This window comes from Dipodomys spectabilis, unplaced genomic scaffold, assembly GCF_019054845.1.
Source record: "Dipodomys spectabilis isolate Male_0828 unplaced genomic scaffold, ASM1905484v1 ptg000282l, whole genome shotgun sequence".
Taxonomy (NCBI): Eukaryota; Metazoa; Chordata; class Mammalia; order Rodentia; family Heteromyidae; genus Dipodomys; species Dipodomys spectabilis.
This window is the reverse complement of record NW_024870959.1, coordinates 1940796-1963788: the sequence shown is the minus strand read 5'-3', so window position 1 is coordinate 1963788 and position 22993 is coordinate 1940796. Positions and strand designations below refer to the sequence as shown.

The window sequence follows — 22993 nt, the reverse complement described above, 5'->3', positions numbered from 1 at the left end:
AAAATCTCTGATTAGGCAATTCTGACGAAGACAAGGAACAAGATGAAAAAATGAGGAATGGTATCAATTGCAAGAAAAAAATGGAGTAGGATCCAAGCAAATTTCTTCTTTGGGATGCTGAAATTTATCGGCTTACTGTGGTGTGAACACTACTTTCCAAAAAGGCCACCCAGACGAATACTAGGGATGAGGATGAGTATACCCCTCTTCATCGGGAAGCCTAGAGTGGACACTTAGACATTGTCCATGAGTTGGTAGCTCAAGGCAGATATTCATGCAATAACTGTGACTGGCTGGACACCCCTGCACAGTACTTATATGTGGAATAATACCAGAATGGCTTCTTTATTAATTCATCATGATGCAGATACGAATCCCCAAACTAAAGGCCTCTTGACCTCCTTGCATCTTGCTGCTGGGAATAGAAATAGCAAAGATACTCTGTATCTCCTTCTGTTGAACCATTATATCAAACCAGGTCTGAAGAACAACTTTGAAGAAACTGCATTTGATATTGCCAAAAGGGTAAGTATGTATCACTACCTCTTTGAAGTTGTCGAAGGCTGTACAAATTGTTCTCCTAAGTCTTAATGGTTTGGTTAAGTTTCTTAAATTTCAAAAATGCCAGTCCATCTTTTGTGTCCCTACAAATTTTTTTCACAATACAAAGCAACAGCAATATCTTACTATAAAAATTTATGTATTCCATGGTATTCTTCCAAGTGAATTGCATGACTTTGATATCAAAATGTATTCAAGAGTTGTTTGTATACATCTGTAATGATTTCTGCAGAGTTTGTGATTCTTTAAATCAGAAATAATTTTAACTTATCTGTTGAAATGAATAGTATAGAAACTAAAGATGTTCCTGGAGCTTTTCTGAAAAAAGTATATCTATGTTTGTGTAATGTCCATAATCTATTTCAATCTCTCCAAGATATAATACTTTGAATTCTACATTGTTATATAATGATTCATTAATAAATGTGACCTTTCAGATTGCATTCCATATAGAAGAATTTTAAGACTCCTTTTTTTTCGTAGTTTCTTATATTATTTTATTTCTTTGGGATAAAATGGCAATATTATCTAATTTCAAGTTTTGTAACGGTTATGCTATGTAAAGGCCTTTCTAAGGTGAAAATTTAATACACTGATGTCAAACTAACCTTTAATTCTATGAATTACATGTATTGTTACACATGTATTTTTGTAATCAACTTTTTAATAACTGTTTTTCATTTCTTGCATCAGAAGAATGGAAAATATGGAATACTTCACAAATTTTCATATCATCCTTGTGCAAGTGCCATGTTAATCTCTGTATTGTTGTAATTTGGGTAGACCTGCTGCTGAAGCATGTAGTATCCTCTAAATTTAAGTACGTAATGATACAATTTTTATACGGGCATATATCCATGGTTGCCTATTTGTAACAAGGAACCCTTATTGTTCCTAAAAATGCTATTGATCTTATTTCTCTAAATTTCTGTGTACACTGGAAAAAACTTATATAGTTTGGTCGATTGCTCACATTTACATTTTTTTTGTCAATGACTATTTTGTCGTTTTCATTTTAAATTTTATCATACTTTGAAGCCTTTACAGCTAAGTCCAAAGGTGGTGGCTTTTCAAGTACTTATTTATCAACTGAGTTAGCTTTGTGGAGCTAATGGATTCAAAGTAAGCCTTGCTTAAGAGCTACTTCTAACTTTCTGCAGCTTAAAATTTCCCAAATAAGGTCTTGCTGGGACAAATGTCTACCTGAACTGTGAAGACTCAGGGTCTAGGTTGAGGGGGCAGAATGATGCAGACTCCAGCCTCGGGATTATCTGAAGACTGTTTTTGGGATTAGGAAAGCTCTTAAAACGCCAGGGTACAGGGGGAAAATGTTCCCTCTCCCTATCTCAAAACATGTCACAGACTCCTGGGAGCTGAGGAAGTGGCTCTTCTGCTTGCTTAAGCATAGATGAACAGCTGGTCAAGCATTTTCCTGAGATTGGAGAAGTGGTTTGAGCTTGCTCTAAAATAGTTTAGATAATAATATACCTAGACATTCTCTCATAGGTTAAGTAAAAATGTATCTGTGGAAATTTTTTGTGTGAATGTTTTCTGACCAAATCTTGGCAAAGATTATGCTTGCTAGTCTTTAAATACCCACTAACAATAAAGCACAGCATGCAGTGGCAATTGCTGTTTGCACTCTGCATCCCCTGTGTCCTGGTGATTTTGTGACCCTTACCCAGGGACCCCAACGCACTAGACGTTGACACTGAACCTTTACCTTTCTTCCATGTAGGAATAGACCAACCAGAATATCTTACCCTGACAGCATGGATTCTCTTACTGGAACAAAAATAATCTTAGTTACAAGGGATCATAGAGAGATGAACAGTTCAGACAGAATTGTTCAGAATGGAAGGTATTTTATCAAAACTTAATTGTTTATTATATGTATCATTTCAAAGGTAGCTAAAGCCAAGAAAGTGAAAAAATTGTTCATATGCATGTTTACCTACTGTCCTGACCTGTCTATCATCCAACCAAGCAGGAACTTACACTACTGACATTTTATCACCAAATATTGCAATAGCTCCTGGAGAAGTCCATATGTTTCTCCTCGATATTAGGCCTTAAATTTGTAATGTTTTAATCACAGTGTTTCCTCTTGCCTCTAGGCTGCATATCTACAAATGGTAAAGCTTTAAGTCTAACTCTACCAAAAACTGAGGTAGAGATATTGGAATAATACTTTAAAACAGAGTAGCCTTTGATTCCCTAAACACAACACAACAATGCAAAACAATTTTTATATTATATGTACTTATATATTTTATATTTATATGTGCTGATTTTAAATTTCATACAGTGAATCTTACTAGAATTGATAATTTGACAAATATATTGACATTTATTCCCATAAATAGATTGGAATATAAATAATTAGGTTTAGAATATATATTAGAATATAAAAAGTATCAACGCAATATCTTCAGTATAAGCTTGTGATACCTTCTAAGTGTTCGTGGTCTTCTGAATACACATGGTAAAATAACAGTATTGTTTTCTGCTAATCTATAAGGGATTTTATTCTGATGCTCTGTTTTTTGTTTTAACTTTCTGGTCCCTAAGTGTTTTTCTCCATATTTCTGAAGCATTCTTACTGATTATACCCAAATGTTGCTGATATGATGTCTAAAAGCTATTATTCTTCTGCAGGACCCACGGGTCCTGGGATACCAGGTCCCAGTTATCTGCGTCATCAGATAACAAGGGCATGACTTCTCACATAGGCCCATGCAACATGCCAACAGAAAATAATTAAAGACTCATCTCAATTTCTCATTTCTATAATATTTCAGGGCCCCAATTGCTTACAAGAATTAGCAGGAATCAATTGTGAATTGCAAGGCAACTTAAAATGAAAGATGAGATCACAAAATCTGAGAGAAAGTACTGTAATTCAAACTTTCAATTTACAGATGACCAGCCCATATGAGTGAACAAAATCACAAATGAACAAGGTTATTTTTAATACCTTTCTCCTAATGATGAATGAAAGATTTCAGTGCAGCCAAAAAAATAGTTTCTGGAATGATAGATCATAATTGGTCTACCAAGACTAGGAAAACTTGATTTAGAGGTCAAATATAATTTAGAAAAACATTAATTGAGAAGACCCTTAGTGCTTCAAAACACTGGTACTTCAGTAAAACTTGGTTCTGTAGTATAAAAATGTCATTCTCAAACCAATGTAACCTACATTTAATCTCCTGAAAGTATATTCCTTTTCAAATAAACTTTTAAAAATCATATTCACCAAAATAACACTTGACAAGTAGATGATAGTGACATTACAAGGTTTTCAAGTGTAGGGAGCAAGTTACAATAGAGTTGATTTACGTACCCAGCACTAATACCAAACAAGTTCAACCATTCATTAAAGTGCAGAAATACTACCTCCCACCATTTGTGTTGTTCAGTAGGTGCCTTCCAGAAATGTGTTAAATAGATCAGCCTCCCATAATTCAAACCCAAATATTAGCTAATAAAGTAAATTTCATCACATAAGAAGGTACATTTTAAAGTCACTAATAGTTGCCTTATCATGTGTTGCCTTATCATATATTTTCCCTATCTGTGTAACATAGTAAGAAATATGACTTTAAGTCTTGATTATGGGTACTGATGAGAGATTTGACAAACATAAAATCTGTCTTTTATTTCTATCATATTCCTCTATGTAGTAAATTTTAGTTTTCTTCTTTTTCCAATACTTATAGGTAGTAGAAAAAATTATCCTATGTAAAATAAAATAATCACATACCATTGTACAAAGCCATTTATAAAAACTGGTAGGAATAAATTCTAGGCCATTTTTAAACGTTCCTTTTGACTAAAGATTAATCTTCCAAATGAACGAGAATAAAATCATGTCTAAGTGCTTCACATCTCCAGTCTTGAAAATTGTTATTGCAGATGAATGAATTATGGAAATATAAGCTGACATTAGTTGCCTATATATTCTCCATGCTGGCTGATTCTCAGAATTTGCACAGCACAGGAAAACAGGTGCAATGACTGGCTTCTCACATCAGGGTGAATTTTTGGCATTGCTGGGCTTCGAACTCAGGCCCTAGGGGGCCCAACTGCCCAATCGGTCCACGTGATCACACCAGACTTTGAGCCACTAAGGAGATGGGCTCTTCCCAGGAAATGAGATCGAGCCACAGGGAGGCCAAAATAGTGCTCAATGCATCATTTAAACATTGGATGTATATTCACATCCGTGTGGGGACTGCATCGTGCATTGAGTGTACTTATTGTGTTTATTTTGTATGCTATTCATGGATTATTGTGTATTTTATCATGTATATGATGACAGGTATAACTGCGCTGATATGGATAACAACTTATTCCCATGACCACAGGGTGGCCCATGCATTCTCCATCCTAGCTGAGACCCAAGACTTGCACAGGAAAGGAAAACATATGCAACCATTGGCGTCTTACATCAAGATGAATCTTTTGGCAGGGCTGGGATCTGAACTCGGGGCATAGAAGGCCCAATTGGTGAATGGGTCCATATGAGCACAACAGCCTGTGAATGACAAAGGAGCTAGGCGTTTCCAGTACCTGAATTTGAGCCCCCCTGGGGGGAGAGTGGGGAGCACAATAGTCATCCATTCATAAATAGAAGGTAGAATGCAAACAAGTACATATTTGTATAGAGTAGGATTGATGGTGAGTTGTGATGGAATCCAATCTGTGTGTACCTATATTTGGGTATTTTCTGATGCATTCATTTCATGTCTGTGATGATTATTGTCATGCTTCATTAACTCTTCTTTACAAATAATCTATACCCCATGAGTCTTGTGTATCATTTCCTACTTGCATCATGCACAAACTACTCATTCAAGGATGAGATCGATCGCATGCCATGACTCTTCCTAGGTCCAGAAACAAGTATCTCAGGATCTCCCACCATTCCCTCCTCCTAGGGGGACTGAATTCAAGCCTCAGTCCTGGAAAAGTTACTCCTTATATACATCTTAACGATAGGATTTATACTTCCGTTCAGATGTTCAGTCCATACTGTGTTTGGTGCGTTTATTCATTTTATTTCTTGTTTTATTAACTTATTTACCACTTATTTTATTGACTGTGATGACACTTATACCATTTATTACATTGTTTACATCCTATCACATAGAATCTAGATTTTAGATGTATGTGTTCTCCATCATGACTGGCAGTGCTAGGATCTGATCTCAGGGCCTAGCAGGCCCAATTCATGAATGGGTGAGTTTGAGGATGGGAGCCTCTAGCCAATGAAGCTGTTAAGTGGTTCCCACGTGCTGAGATTGACCCCCAGATTTGGCCAAAACAGCGATACATGGATAGGCAGACGGTGATATACAAAGAAATATATATTGTTAAAGAGTGGCCAGAGCAGTCTATCTATGATTGAATGACACCTACTATGTTCCTACCAACTCTTAGGTATTTATTATACCACCATTGAAGGAATATTATTCTTTTAATGCTTAATAAACTATACATTAAGATCAATCAGCATTCTAAGACTATTGCATCCAATTTTAGACTAGACGGATGCATGAACTACTCTTTCAATGGATATTCCCATGCAAAGGAATGAGTCTCTTGTGATCTCCTGCCATTGGTGTCAGGACTGGGATTTGAACCCAGGGCCTATGTTCACAGGTTGTCCTATGGCTTCACTGATAGCCCACAAGCCATCAGCAATGGCAGGTCATATCTACTTTGCAGCCATGTCATTCAAACCCAGGATGGTCACTGTGCAAAGAAAAAAATAATAAAACCCCAGCCCCCTGAAGGTTGCCACTTTTTCTGCTTTCCAGTTTTTTTTTTTCTAGAAAGTCCCCTGGGCCTAGGATCTTAGGATCAGCTATGGTTCTGGAGGCTGCACCCAAGCCTAGAGAGATCTAAGCTGAGGCAGAGTTTCCATGACCTGAGTTCAAGCCCCATGGTTGGCCAAAAGAAAAAAAAGAAAAAGAATAAAGAAAATATAGTTATTTAACTAAATTAAAAAAATAAAGCTACCTAGTTTGGAATTTCTGCTAGTTTTCTTTCCTAGCCTGGGATTTGAACTCAGGGTCTTGGTAAATCTGTAGCAATGTGAGGGAAGATTTGCTACTACTTGAGTTCAAACCTTGTGCCAACCAAATATGAAAACTAAGTCACTGACCTAAGCAGGGGGAGGTAGTTGTGGAGATGGGAGGGAAGGTATGGTAGGGGGAAAACAAAGGAGGAGGTAACAATGCTCAATACGAAATTTACTCATTACCTTGCTCCTGTAAAATATTTTTACAATAAAAAACGAACAAAGACAAACAATTTAGTTCTCAGAGAAGCATTTTGGAGGTAAGGGAAGGATATCTGAGTGAATAGCTGTACAAAATTCTACACTTTTTAAGATGTTCAGTATGGAACTGAATAAACAAAACTGCTTCCATTAAAAAATTAAGTCACTGTCTTGGAACTGGGACCAGTATTTCTGCCATTGCTAGGATTTAAGCTCACCATCCAGGTAACAATTTTGCATCATGGGTGAAGGCGAAGCTCACTGTCCATGAGGAAAGAAATTCAGGCTAGAGTTCCCAGGGCCTGAATGAAGGCCCTGAGATGGAAAAATAGCTCTATACATGTGTAATATATGATATATATACTTACATATGTATGTTAATTTCATATTATGATTCAGGTGGATCAGTGGTAGAGCACTTGCCTTGCATGCCTGAGTCCCTGGGTTCGATTCCTCAGCACCACATAAGCAAAAAGAAAAAATCCGGAAGTGGCACTGTGGCTCAAGTGGTAGAGTGCTAGCCTTGAGCTGAAGAGCTGAGGAACAGCACCCAGGCCCAGAGTTCAAGCCACACAACCGGACCCACACAGAAAAAGAATGATTTTGTATTTTATTTTTCTTTGATTTATTTATTGATTGATTGCTGTATTTAGTATTTTATACACATAATATTTATTACATTTTGCACATCTATTATATAATTATACCCGATAATTTAGGACATTGACTCATTTTCATTAATATTTTATTAAATGTTGAAACATAATACATAAATAAATGGAAGCATTTGTCACAGTCTTCACATGATTAGAGTCTCTCACAAGTATGAGCTTTGTCTTATTTATCTTTGGAAACTTCCTATCGGGTTTTCTTTAGATGATTTATACTCAGAAGCCTTTTCTTGAGGATAGGCAAGCGAGGTATAAAATTGTGAGGGTGGCGCTAGAAATGTGGCTTAGTGGTAAAGTGCTTGCTCAGCATGCATGAATGCCAGGGTTTGAATCCTCAGTGCCACATACTCAGAAAAAGCCAGAAGCTATGGAGTAGCTCAAGTGGCTAGCCTTGAGAAAAAGAAGCTCAGAGAGAGTACCCAGGCCCTAAAATCAAGCCCAGGACTGTCTAAAACCATAGGCCAGATGCCAGTGGCTCATAAGTGGAACCGTAGCTTCTCGGGAGGCTGATAGCTGAAGACCACAGTCCAAAGGAAAGCCTGTTAGATTCTTATCTCCAGTGAACTACCAAAAGAACCCATCTGGCATTTTGGAATAAGTGCTAGAGTGTTCACCTTGAGCTGAAGGACTCAGGGTTAGTGCCCAGGCTAGAGTTCGAGACACACAACTGGAAAAAGAGTGAGGGTTAATTAAAATACTTTTCCTATTTGCTAATTACAAGAATATACTTTGGAAGATGAACACTGATGTACACCAGAATTGGACTCAGAGCTCAAGGTTCAAGTGTAGCACATACATATGCCCATCCTCTCAGACTGTAGCATTGTAATATTGTGTCCTACAGGGTTCTTAAAGGTCCAAGGTTAAAAGGCTTAATATGCTCCACAAGCCCTTTGTGATAAGCAGTTGACTTGTATTGTCAATGTCATTACAGTTCTGAACCTAGCAGAGCACAAGTAGCTCATGCCCATCACCCTAGCTCAGGAGGCTGAGGTCTCAGGATCACAGGGTGAAGCCAGCCAGGGCAGGAAATCTATGACAAAATGACTTCCACTTCTGAAAGGTCAGATATTCAAGAGCTTCGTGTGTCTCCCTTGGTGATGAGAATTTACTTGCACACTAAATGTTCTTATAGTACTCGAGCTATAGAAGAAGGAAAGAAACATTATTGACCTATCCTGGATTCAGAGCCCTAGCTCTGTTAGCAGGAAGAACTCCAGTGTAACTCTGTTATTGAAGGACAGAAAACAGTTTCAAAATCCAGGCTAGGTGCAGAGACCAGGCCTACAGGATTAGGAGGCAGAACGTACACACTCAACAGGGAAGTGAGCTGCAAAACGACTTCATTTATTCCAGGCACAACCAGTAATGTGGAAAACCTGTAACATTTGTTAAAGTTACACCAGGGTCAGGCTTTACTTGGCCTCTTCAAACAATGACTAATTAATCATCCTCCCTCATGTGAAGGGAGACTCAGGCTACCTTTAGGTTACCAATAGAGAGCCAGTTTAGTGGGGGAGAGGGGAGGAACAGCGTAGAAAAACCCTGCTCTCTGGTCTTAGGGAGTGGGTTTTTGACTCGCCATCTATCAGATTTGAAGACCCTTCTACCTCTGCCTGTCCATTCTCCTTCCTTCATTCTCCACATAATTAATGCAAATCCCCAGACTAACTAGAGGCAGGACTGTTTCTATTTTGTCTCCAAGCACATGATTTAGAACCTAGCTCTGCCCTCTTGACTCTGGGGCCCTTGGTTGCCTGAGAAGTGGGAAAGAGACAGTCTTCCTGCTCTGTGATTATGTGAAGGCACACTGCAAAAGGTCTCCTAACTGGGAAGTGTTCCCTTCTTTCCTCCTGACGTCCAAAGATTAAACTATCATATTTCTTTCTTTCTTTCTTTCTTTCTTTCTTTCTTTCTTTCTTTCTTTCTTTCTTTCTTTCTTTCTTTCTTTCTTTCTTTCTTTCTTTCTTTCTTTCTTTCTTTCTTTCTTTCTTTCTTTCTTTCTTTCTTTCTTTCTTCCTATCTATCTACCTACCTACCTAGGTATCTCTTGGCCAGGTCTTGGGTTGAACTTAAGGCCTGGGCACTGTCTGTAGCACTCTACTACTTGAGCCACAACACCAATTCTGGCCTTTTCTGTGTATGTGCTACCGAGGAATCGTACCCAGGGCTTCTTGCATGCTAGGCAAGCACTCTATCACTAATCCACATTCCCAGCCCCCTCATATTTTTCTTAATGGTAGTTTTTACATAAGTATGCTACCATTTTACTTCCTCAAGTTTAATTTTCTGAAGACTGGTTATTTCTAAGAAACCCTATCTTGTGTATCCCTGCCTGATTTGTTACTGTTCCTGCATTGTCCTCATAATAAAATGTAAATAAAGACTGCTGAGATCTTCAGTGTGCATCATATAAGGACACAGGCCTGGAACCCTGGAAGAGAAAGCAATGGGTCTGACATGAAGAGGATGATGCAGTAGGCTCAAGGATCATATCTGAAAAATAAATAAATAAATAAATAAGAGAAGCAGCATTGCATACAGTGTGTTTGAACTCAGGGAGGTAATATACACACATAAGTAAGTAGGGCACTGATTCATAAACGTGGCCTTCTCTTTTTGAAAACGGTTTTGAGGCTATCCCATGTCTTAAACTCAGGGCCTGATGCATTCCTCAGCTGTTTTTCCCAAGGCTGAGACTTTACCACCGCCACAGCTCCACGTTTCTTCTGCTCGGCTTTCTCTCTCAAAGCTCCATCTCTACCTTCTGGTCCACTGCTCCACTTCTGGTTTTCTGGTGGTTTATTGGACATAAGAGTCTCACAGAATTCCTGCTCAGGCTGACTTTGAAGGGTGATTTCTCAAAAAGGTTTCAAGTGGCTTTCCTCAGGGATTCACCAAGGAGGACCTCCACACAAACCTGGAGTCTAAATCTCGAGAGACACTAGAAAAGTGATGTATGAAGATGCTTCTAGTATATTCTAGATACTTAAGGTTGGAGACACACAACACTCCTAATTTTTAGATCATTTTATAGGCAAAAGAAGCCACGCAGACAATATAAGGATCGCTCTAGCTTTTGGTCCTCCCATCTTGAGACAGTAAATTGCTGTAGCTCAATGGTAACTGACAGAGCTGGCATGTCCTGTGGACATTTGCACAGAAATTCTGTGACACTCATTTCTCACTTTTGGTTACAAACCTATGAACAGATGGTAAGATGAGGAAGGAAAATCCTTCTTAGAGAAAGCAGCTATAAAGGACATTGGGTAGCTAAGTTATAAATTCATAACCCTGGTATGACCCTATTAAGAAGTCAGGTTTCCAGATTAAAAAATGAAGAAGAAAAGAAAGAAGGTGCCAGTGGCTTCTCATTGTGTGATCTGAGCTCCTCAGGAGTCTGAGATGTAGAGAATCTGAGTTTGAATCCAGCCAGTGTAGGAAAGTCTATGACAATGTTATTTCTAAGAGATCACAGAAAAACCCAGAAGTGGGGTTTTGACTCAAGGTTAATGCACTATCCTTTAGCAAAAGGATCTCAGGAACAATGCCTAGGCTCATAGTTCAACACCAGGACCTGCCCCCTCAAAAATAACCTGTACCTCCATATCTTTGTATATGTATGTATGTATGTATTCCTATCGGTGAAGCTCCAGAGTAGTTACGATGAATGGCACCAAGCTAGAAAATTTGTATCCAATAAAATGATTTCATAACAGAGACTGATTTCATGAAAGTGAATGTTCTGCGGCTCCCCTCACTGTTCCCAGTATAGCCTGAGGGTTTCTCTGCATCCCAGGCCTGCTGGAAGAAGTCTCCCTCATTGTCTGGACAGGCAGACAAAAGGCCTCACTTTTGTACAGCTATGTAACAAACAACTACATCTGTGTTAGATTGTGAGAATGAGTGTGAGTGGGCTCTGAAGGTCAGGATAAAGGTCTAATTTTAACCCAATCTATTTCTTTCCCCAGTGCTCTGGTTTGACAGGAAGCCATTTGTGCCATCTCCCGTGGCAGGCCAAGTCCTGTGCACTTATCCTGCCATTGTGAGACTATATTCCGGTGTTCAGATACAGTGCTCAATATAATTCAGCAGTCCTTCTGGCAGACAGCTGGGGCACTGAAATTCATGAAATGTTTCATTGAGGACGATGAGGGGCCTATGATGTCTCTCCTAGGTTTCTGGAAGCTTGGGAAATCCAAGCACATATCTGATATCACAAAGCTTCCTGTCATCTAGGGCTGTTGAAGCTCTTCAGGTTTTGAAACATTTGACCTCTCCAAGTTGGGTCCTGGCTGGCTAGGTTTGGGGGTTGAAAACAGGGCTGGGGTGCTGACCATGAGCTCAGTGTAGAAGCCCGGTGCTTTACCATTTTGTCTAACAGCACCACTTCTAGTCTGTGAGTGTGTGTGTGTGTGTGTGTGTGTGTGTGTGTGTGTGTGTGTGTGTGTGTGTGTATGTGTGCATGAGCCCGTGTGTGCACAGGAGGTTGAACTCAGGTCCTGAGCACTGTAACTATTTTCTCTTGTACAAGGATACTCCTCTCCCACTTGAGCAACAGAGACACTTCAGGCTTCTTTTTAGTGATATGGTCCTGAGAAATCAAACTCAGGGTTTCATATATGCAAAGCAATCTACACTCTACACATTCCCAGCCCTCTACTTCAGGTTTGTTAGTTTGTTTCTGTCTTTTCTTTATTGTTGTAGGAGTTGAAATCTGGGCCTGGGTACTGTCCTTGAACTCTTCTCCTCAAGTCTTGTGCTCTACCACTTGAGCCAAACACCACTTCAGCTTTTTGGGGGGTCCATCGGAGCTAAGTGTCTCAAGGACTTTCCTGCCCAGGCTAGCTTTGAACCATGATCCTCAGATCTCATCCTACTGGGTAGCTAGGATAACAGACATGAGCAACAAGCACCCAGATTCCACTTTGGGTTTCTTAGTGGTGAATTGGAAATAATAGGCTCATGGAGATAATAGGCTTTTGTGTCTGGGATAGTTTGGAACCCAGATCCTCAGATCTCAGCTTTCTGAGAAGGCAGGATGACAGACCTTAGCTATAGACCCCTAGGCTGTGGCCTCTGCTATAAGGGGATCCATGTCTCCACGTGGTAGAGTGCTAGTCATAAGCCCAAGAGGTAAGGGCCAGCACCTAGACCATGAGTTCAGGGTTCATGACTGAGAAAAAACAAAACAAAACAATTGTCTGCAGGAGACAACTTACTAGTCTTCAGTAATACATCTTTGTCCCTGCCATGGGGACATAAATGAGCCTCAATATTCTTGTCTGCATAATCATCTCAGTTGTGGAGATCTTATAAGGACCTGAAGAAAGAATGCACCCTTTGAAGGACAGAGCACATTGCACTCTTTGCATGACTTAGCACACAGCATCCTTTGAAAGACTCAGCACACAGCACCCAATGCAGGATGCAGCAAACTGCACCCTGTGAAGGACTCAGCACCTAGCTCTATTCCACAAGCTTTCATTAGAATTAGGGTGCTTTTATCAGTATCACCATTCTTTGAGGAACAGTTCACAAACCACACAAGTTCACATCTAATGGTTTAGTGTGGTGGTTTTTTTTTGGGGGGGGGGGGTGGTTAGCCATGGGGCTTGAACTCAAAACATGAGGATACTATTCCAATAACATTTGATCAAGACTAGAGCGCTACCACTTCAAGCCATATTTCAAAGATTCTAGCAGACTTCCTGCCAAATTTTAAAGGCCCTGAGCACCCAGGATATGGGGATAAGCCAGGGTAACCAGGATGATGGGGATAACCCATGGATCTGGGTTGCAGCAGTTTACATCTGGCTAAGTCAGGTTAGGTGGAATCTGTCAGCCCCAGACTCCTAGATTGCCCTGTGATGAGGTATTTGAAGTCCTGTCCTTCTTGCCCTTCTATAGTTGCAGTTAAAACATTCTACTTTTTTTGGCGGCAGTCCTGGGGCTTGAGTATGCACTTTGACCCTGTTCCTAAGCATTTGTGTTCAAGGCTAGCACACAATTGAATGAAAGACAGCAGAACTTCTGGGTTTTCTGTTTATGTGCACTGAGTAATCAAACCCAGTGCTTCATGCTTCCTCGGTGAACATTCAACCACTGAGCCCCAGGAGTGAATGAGATATAAATAGATAGAGATTGTTGTATAAAAATATTATATACACAAAAAGAGAGATGTCTGCATATTATTAAATTATAGATAGTATTACTACCAATTATTAGGTATTAAATTATGTCTCCATTTAATGATGTGTCCCAGTTAACAATTAATAAAGCATTAATTAAAATTACTCAATATCCTGTTATTGTTTATCACATATGTACGTACATTCCTACTATAGTTATGTATTTTATAGAATGAGACATATTCCTATATATTATTAAATTATGCATCGTGTGTTACTACCAATTATTAGGTATTTGTGTTTCCATGAAATTTTTATTCTGTCAATGCTTAATAAAATATTAAACTTAATCCACGTCCTATAATTTTTCTGTCTAATTTTATCCTAGAATGATTCCCTACAAATTCAATCTGTTTTTCATTTATTGTAATGACAATTCTTCCACCTTTTTACATTTATTACATCCTATTACATAGCATATAGATTTGCATCTGAATTATACATCCTAACTGTCACCGAGCACTTTCAAAGAAAAAGAAAACATGTTTCACACTCGGCTTCTCACATCTGAACTCACAGTCTACAAAGCCCAATTCATTAATGGGTAAGTGTCAGCATGCCAGCCTGGAGCATATTAAGCTGACTAGCATTTCCAGCACCTGAGATTGAGCCCTAAGAGTTGACAAAATAAGAACACATTGATATGCAGATAGTAGTACACAAATAAATATAGATCATTATAGAATGCAGGAGATGTCTACACATTATTCAGCTATATAGGCTACATTCCTGCCAATTCTTGGGTGTTTATTATGCCTTCATGTAATTAATATTATTGTTTTCAGCCTTAATGAATTATTAATTAAATCAACCACTGTCCTGAAACTATAGCATACATGTAATTAATAGTATTCTTTGAATGTGTCAAAAAGCATTCATTAAAATCAATTGGCCTCCTAAAATCACTCTAATTGTATAGTAGTATTCAGAAATAACTAGTTCAACCTTGCTATTCATAATCTTCCATCGGTATTCCTATGACTAGGAACGAGACTCTTAGATCTCTTAGGGGTCAGGACCGGGCTTCAAACACAGGGCCTATGTTGCTGTGTTGGCCTATGGCTTCCCTGGTAGCCTGCCAGCTTTCAGCAATGCCAGGTCATTTTTCAACATTTACCAACATTTTTCAACCGTGTCATTCAGACCCAGTATGGTCACCTAGCAAAGAAAAAAATGTAAAATTGGCAGCCATCTGCAAATTGCCAGTGTATTTTCTGTTTTGCATTAAATTTTTTTTCCGGTCAGCCATTGGGACCCAGGAACCCAGGTTCGGCTATGGGTCCAGTGTCTGTACCCCAGCCTAGAGTGATCAAACCTGAGGCAGAACTGCCACTACCTGAGTTCAAGCTCAGTGCTTGACAAAATAAAAATACATACAGGAGTTCCAGGAAGATGGCAGAGGAGAAGCTGGAGGCTAAACAAGCTCTCGCATAGAAAGCAGTTTTAGTGCTCCAGTGAACAGTCCTAAGCCAGAGAATCACACCAAGTGTGCCATCACAATACACAAAGTTAGGCCAGAGAGAGAAAATCCAGGCAAGGAAACAGATCTGTGCACTTGTCAGCAGCCACCGCTGTGGCAGCAGTGGCTGCTGTGGCGGCCGTAGCCGCCATACCTGCAACACAGAGAGTCCAGGACAACGACTCCAGATGCAGCAGGCGAGTTGATTCTACTCAACACCAGGAAGAACTGACAAGGAACAGACATCTTCATCCTGCAGATTGCATACCAGAGACGACCCAAGAACCAAGAATCTGGCATGAGTAGAAGCCTGACATCCTCACTCCTTCTCAGGGAGCAGAGGAAGGAAGAACATCCCTCCCCTCCCCACTACCAGAGATCTCCATCTTTGATACTGACAGAGGCCTGGCTGAGCAGCTAGCTCCAGCTCAGGCCTTGAAAGAAAACAAGAGTCATTTACCAGGTCACAGGAACCTATTCTGACATTCCAGGCTCAGCTACACCCAGCAGAAAGTGACCCAGCACAGCTGAGAAAGCTCCACCAGCCCCAGGAGTGGCTTTCTTCACTGGATAAACAGAGCCAGAGGCTGCCCCTCCCTATAGTAGCCTTGACAATCAATTGACATTCAGTAAACATAAACCCTGAGAATGGCTCCAGGCTGGGCTCTGTCAGTGTCTCAGAAGCTAGCCCCCCAGGGAAAAGCTACTATTTGCTAAAAGGCCTCCACCCTACCAGAAATTAGCCTCATCACAGCATCTCCAAACAAGAAGAAACAGCCATCTCCCTCTTTTGTGAAACTCAAAGCAGATCTCCTTCTCATTGAACTAGCCTGGGAGGAGAATCACAAAATTCTGGGTAAAGCAGATCATTTTTCTGCCTGCTCAAACAAACTGACTTAAGAGACCAACCAAGCCACAGGAAAATCAAACACCACAAGCAGACCAGAGACTCCAACAAGAGACAGTTACAGACCCAAGGGAGATACAGGATCTACCCATCCCCACCAAAAAATATCAAAGAATTCTTTTTTTGTACATTTCATAATTTTTTTAAACTTTTTAAACTTTTTAATTTTTATCTTTAAAAAATATTTTTTATTAACGCCTTTTTTCTGGCTCTTATACTTTTTATTTTAAGGGTATATGTGTGTGTGTTTGTGATTTTTTTCTTTTTTTTCTTTTTTTTTTTTTAATTCTTTTTTTTCTTTTTATTCATTTTTTTGTTTAGCTCTACAGACTTTTTGATCCTTTTCTTTCTTTCTTTCTTTCTTCCTTTCATCCTTCCTTTCTTTGTTTCTCATTCTTTTCACTTTTCCTCTCTTTCGTTCGTTTTTGTGTGACTTAATTGCTGTTCTGCTCATCCTCAGATATACCCGTAGTCGATTATTAGACATAAACCCCATTTTGTACACACTTAATCCAGAAATTTATTACTCAGTTCAAAACCTCTTAGACTTAAATTCCTTAATAGCAGTATTACTTCTATGTACCTATATGATATTTTAAGCATTTTTATTTTTAAGTTTTTCACATCTCATTCTATCCCTCCCCTTCTCTTATCCTATCCTCGTTCTTCTCTGAATATTACTTTGTTAATTTGCATAATTTATGTGTTTCTCTTTTAATTTTTGTTTCTATTTTTTCTTGCCCTTTTTTCTTTTTTTCTCTCCCTCTACTATCATTCTATCCAACCTATTTCCCGCTTAGATATTAGTATTTAGTCAAGTTAACTCTCCCTCTACATTTACACATCCCTCTATTCCTATTTTTACCCACATATCTCCCTTAACCTAATAATGTCTACTTTGCCAAATTCTTCTTTGCAGTTCGCAGCACACTAATAATACATAGTTGTTCGATGTTGAATAGATATATCTGTTGAACTAGATTGTATCTGCAGACTTTTTACTTTGCAACTACAGACTTTGGTTGATGCTTGCCTTACGATAGTGTTCTAGCACAAAACTGGTGTTTCATTCATCCCAAATGGGCAGAACGAACCTGAAAAACAAAGAAAAATGGTAAATCCGGGTATCTCAACTCCCACTCATGGTAATCAGGGGACAGAACAGAAAATGAATAATCCAGAGGAGAGTTCCCAAAAAGCTCTGCAAACACTACTGGTAAACATGGTAAATGAAAAGATTGAAAACCTGCAAAGACTTCGTGTGAGCGTGATAGGGAAAGAGAGAAGACAAATGAAAGGTCAATACAGGAATATCATGAGCCTGAGGAAGCTACTCATAGACTGATACAGGAATTGTATGAGCAGCTTGAGAACACTCAAAGAGAAATAAAAAAATGGTGTGAGCAGGCTGAGATCAGTCAAAGAGATAGACAGGAATTGCGGGAGTTGGCGTAGAAGAGACAAAGAGAAAGTCAGGAATGGTGTTAGGAGGCTGAGAACACTCAAAGAGAACAATAGGAATTGAGTGAACATAAGGAAGCTAATCAAAGAGTGATACAGGAATTGAGAGAGCAGCATGAGAATACACAAAGATCACTAAAGGCATCCATGGAATCTATAAACAGAGAACTGAAAGAAGTCAGGAAGTCCACAAAGGGAACGCTGACTGGAACCCAACAGAAGGAATGGGAGTCCAAGGAAACCATAACCAATCAACTAAGTGATTTGAGAATAAACACTGAACAACAAATTAAGGAAGTAAAGAAGTTCATCCAATATCTAAATCAAAGCTCCAACAAAGAATTGGAAGCCATCAAAGCCAACCAACTAGAAGGAAAAGAAATAAATAACAAAGTAGAAAGTCTTGATAGTAGATCAATTCTCGGGGATTGAAGACAGCCTAGATATTATAAAGAACGTACAACCATTCAAGAAAAATCCAGGAAATACGATAGATCTATTCAACACATGGAAGACACCATCAGAAAGCCTCATCTGAGGATAATGGGTGTAGAGGAGCACCTAGAATCAGAAGTTTATTGTATAGGAAATTTGTTTAACAGGATCCTAGCAGAGAACTTCCCAAACATGCAAAAAGATAGGCCTATTAAGATACAAGAAGCTTTTAGAAATACAAATAGACATGGCCAAAACAGGACATCCCACTCTCACAGTATAATCCTCGCAGGATCAATTCAGACCAAGGAAAACATCCTTAAAGCTGTCAAGGAGAAAATATCAATCACCTATAAAGGGAAACCATTTAGAATCACCTCAGATTTCTCAGCAGAGACAATTCAAGCAGGAAGACCATGGAATGATGTATGCCATGCCATAATGACAAACAAATATCAACCAAGAATACTATACCCAGCTAAACTCTCATTCATAACCCAAGGTCAAAGAAAGTCCTTCCATAGCAATGAAAAATTTAAACAATTTATCTCCACAAAACCAGCCTTACAAAAGATTCTTAAAGATGTCCTACACATAGAAAACCAACAAGACCACAATAAAGGCCAAGAAACTAAACCCAAACTGAGAATCCAAGAAGTATAGGAAGAACTCAGTTGCCTCAGCCCCCAAGAAGGTGGATAAAATGGCAGGAACTCCCTAATACCTCTCAGTCCTATCTCTCAACATTGATGAACTTAACTCTCCAATTAAGCTACATAGACTGTCTAGTTCAATTAAAAAGCAAGATCCTTCCATCTGCTGCCTTCAGGATTCACGTCTTGCTCATAAAAACAAAAACATTTTCAATATGAAAGTCTGGAACAAAATCTACCAAGCAAACGGCCCCCATTATCAAGTGGGAGTTGCAATACTAATATCAGATAAAATACAGTTCAAATTAAAACTAGTGAGAAGAGATAAAGAAGGTCACTACACACTAATTAAGGGATATCTCCTTCTGGAGTATATTACAATTCTAAATATCTTCTCACCAAACAACGGAGAACCCAAATTTATCCAAGAAACACTACTTTCTCTCAAATCCCAAATAGATCCAAGGACTTTAATTGTTGGGGACGTTAGCACACCATTTTCCCCACTAGATAGATCAACTCGGAAAAAACTCAAAAGAGAAAGTGCGGACCTAAACAACTGCATAGGTAAATTAGATTTAACAGACACATACCGAATATTTCAACCAGCAGCATCAGAATACATGGTTTTCTCAGCAGCACATGGAACATTTTCCAAAATAGACCACATTTTAGTCCACAAAGCAAACTTGTCCAAATTCAGACACATTGAATTTATACCTTGCTTTCTCTCAGAACACAAGGGAATAAAATTAGAACTCAACACTAAAAAACACCAAAGAGGCTCCTGTAACAACTCAAGGACCCGGAACAACACACTGCTGAATCACGATTGGTTCATGGAAGAGATTAGAAAGGAAATTCAAGTGTTCATGTTATTCAACAAAAATGAGCATACAAACTACCAGCTCCTCTGTGAAACAGCAATGGCAGTACTCAAAGGCAAGTTTATAGCTCTCAGTTCTTACATCAACAAATTGGAGAGATCTGAAACCAAAAATTTAATGAGACATCTGGGCCTCCTTGCGAAAGAGCAGTAAAATAAACCCCAATGCAGTAGACGAAAACAAATAATTAAAATTAAATCAGAATTAAATGAATTAGAATAAAAAAAAATCACAGAAAAATCAACACAACAAAGAGTTGATTCTTTGAAAAAAATCAAAGTGATTGACAGACGCTTAGCAAATCTTATCTGAAAAAGAAGAGAACACACCCATAATATGTATTATAATTTAGGTCCGGTGGTAGGAAAGGAAGTGGAAAACAATACTACATCCAGTAAAGCTGACATTCCTATTACATCACTAAGGAAGTAGTGTTAAGACCTGCAGGATTCATAGGGTTGTTGCATGTGACATTACTATGTAAAACACTATTAACTATCATCTCAGACATCCATAACATTCTGCTTTCATTTTCAAGATCAAGAGCCAAATATCTATGACTTTTTATTAATTGGGTGTGTTTCTTAGGAAGGAAGAAGGAGGATTTGGTAGTTGATGATGGAAAAAATATATGTATTATCTCCTTGTCCAAATTTTTTGCAGTTTTATTTATTTATTTTTCTTCTTTATATTATTTTTTATTGTGAAAATACTGTACAGAGGGGTTACAATTACATGGGCAAAATAATGAGTACATTTCTTAGCAAGCATTATAGCCTCCTCTTTTGATTACCCTTCCCATCCCTTCCCATCCTCCCCCTGTCCCCCCACCCAGTCCTCCCCGCTACCCTCCCCCACCAAAGTTGTAAAGTTCATTTTTCGACATAACGTCTTGTACATCTCATTGTTGCAATGCTTCCACCTGTATCTCTATTTAAACGAAGTTTTGCAGTTTGAAAAAGTGCTACTGATCAACTCACACTTACATCTAATTGATTTGCTGTCTGCACAAGATGCATATAAATGAAGATATTTATTCTGTTGGATAGTCACATATATTAACAAAATCCATTTCTGGAAAATAAAAGATACTAGGTAAGAAATTATAAAGTATTGTCTTTAAAATGGTTTATTTTCTTGGAGAACAAAAGGTAGTATTGAAATGATTAGTCCAGCTTTCTTCGAGATTTTATGCTGTCTCAGTATCAAAATGTTCTCTAATTCCTGTAACATCCAAGCATAAAAGACATGATTTGAAGATCTCAGTAGTTTTAGAAACAAAGGTACATAATACCTTCCTTCCTGCAGAGTCATGTGAGCACAAGAATGATTGATTGTATTATAGTTCTCTTTTTTTTCTCTTTATCTCAAGTGTTGCATATCTTGGTATATTACTCTATGTGTTGCATCAGCTTCTGTAGGTGAGATTTACCTCTACCTGCAATGTAAAAATGGGTTATGTGAGTTATTTCAGCTTACAAAAGTGAACCAGAATTGGAGAAAGATTATTTCTAGGGGAAGATTTTTATCTCATTGTCTGTGTCTAAAAGCTGACTTGTTTTCCCTTAGCCATAAAAATAGCATATTTCAGAGGGAGTCTTCCTTCAATTTATATACTGGAAGAATATAGCATGTCAAATTGAAGCAAAACTCAAATACAGCCTCATACATATAACACAGGCAGAATTAAGCTAATATTAGAATGTGATATTAAGATGTTAGTTTCTTACCATCCTTGTATACCATTATGATAGTTGACTATAGCACACCAGAATTAAACAAATCCTAACCAAGAACTTAACAAATAGATAACATTTTCTGTAGGAAATTATTATAATATTTTATAAATAAGCATTCTCCATGTGATCACTTGTAGGGTTATCTTTCCTATAGATGTGTTTAATCACTCTAGAGCATTGTATCTAATATCCATTATCATTATCCAGACCTTGTGATTGTGATGAGGAAGAATAATATATCTAGATTTCTTCTTCTCTTTCCCTCTTCTCCTATTTCTAGTGTGAATTCTCATCCTTTCTCCAAATTCTATTAATAATGGAAGAATGACTCATTGTGGATATCAAGCAAAAGGCTTCAAATCAAGAATTTCATTCTTTCAGAAACAGATGAAATAAATCAGAGTGGCTCAAGGAAGAATAAAATCAGGATTTTTTCCCCTCTCTGGCTTTCACCTTAGAGTCTGAACATGACTCTAAATATCTAATAAACCATTTCCCTCGACTAATTTTTTAAAAATATATTTTTTAAATAAATGATAATTTAAAAATAAATAGTAATTTGGTGTTTGTTTTTGGGAGGCATGAAATAAGACTGCATTAACAATGTGTGAGTTGAGAGACTAAATTATATCAGAATCTTATATAATGAAAAATAGACGATTTTAAGATAAATAGCTTGTAGATACATTTTTAATGTGATATACCCACAAAGTCATCAATTTTCTTCCTTTCCTCTCCATGCTGATTCAACTTCAATAAGCAGTTTATATAATTCAAATGGCTGCCTTTCTTTCAAAAATAGATTAGACCCAAAAAAGTTAGAAAAAGAGAACCAGTATTGGGTGATGCATTCTTTAAAAATAGCAGTCAAATAAATACTAACCATAATTCCAAAATAATAACAATCAAATGCTCTTGAAAAGAGAAGATTGTATGCAGAATATATAAAATGTGATAGTGCCAGAACTGCTTCAGGCATTTATGATTTCTAGTACATGACAATGTTTTAATCAGGATTAATTGTTTTCAGGGACTAAATTTTTTCTAGTTATATTTCATTGAAGGAATATCTTGTTCAGGTTAATGAAAGGATAACAGGTTATAATAGAAAGAATGCTACACACTCATTGTACATAGCAAAATACCTTCACAGAATATCTGCCTTTCCCACATACCTAATCCTTCAAATGTAGATTTGAATTATATATATGTTTGTAAAATAATAACCTCTCATTACCCAAGGAGAACAAATTTGAATAATTATCATATGGGAGAAGTATACTCAAAGGTAGTTAAAAGTCCCAGGTGTAGTTCAAAAGGGACATGATTAGGTAAGAACCATCAGAAAGATGTAAAGAGCCTACATTAGAAGATAAAGGAAAAAATAACAACCCAGTTTCTGAATTTCTGGGAAGCAGAACAGGAGATAAATGTCTTTTCCACTAGAATCATTTGAAAAATATTTTAGCACTGTGGGTGTCTCTATTTTAATCTAGTGAGACTTCTTTTAGATTTCTGTCCTTTAGAACTGAAAAACAGTAAGCCAAATAACTTGTAGAAATACTTTACAGCAGATTTGGTTTAGTAAATTAATTCAACTACATCCTTTTCCTAATGAAACTACAGGGACACCATATTTCCTAGTTTCTGAGAATAAGTAAAAGTTGCCACCAGCTTAGTATACATGTATGATGTACATACTACTAAGGGCCTTGAATTAATGAAGTCTTGAAATACTAA

At 38.0% G+C, this 22993-nt stretch overlaps 1 pseudogene; it reads right to left on the bottom strand.

The window, feature by feature from the left end:
- Positions 1-1261: 1261 nt before the first annotated feature.
- Positions 1262-1361, bottom strand: LOC122126530 (annotated as a pseudogene).
- Positions 1362-22993: the final 21632 nt, after the last annotated feature.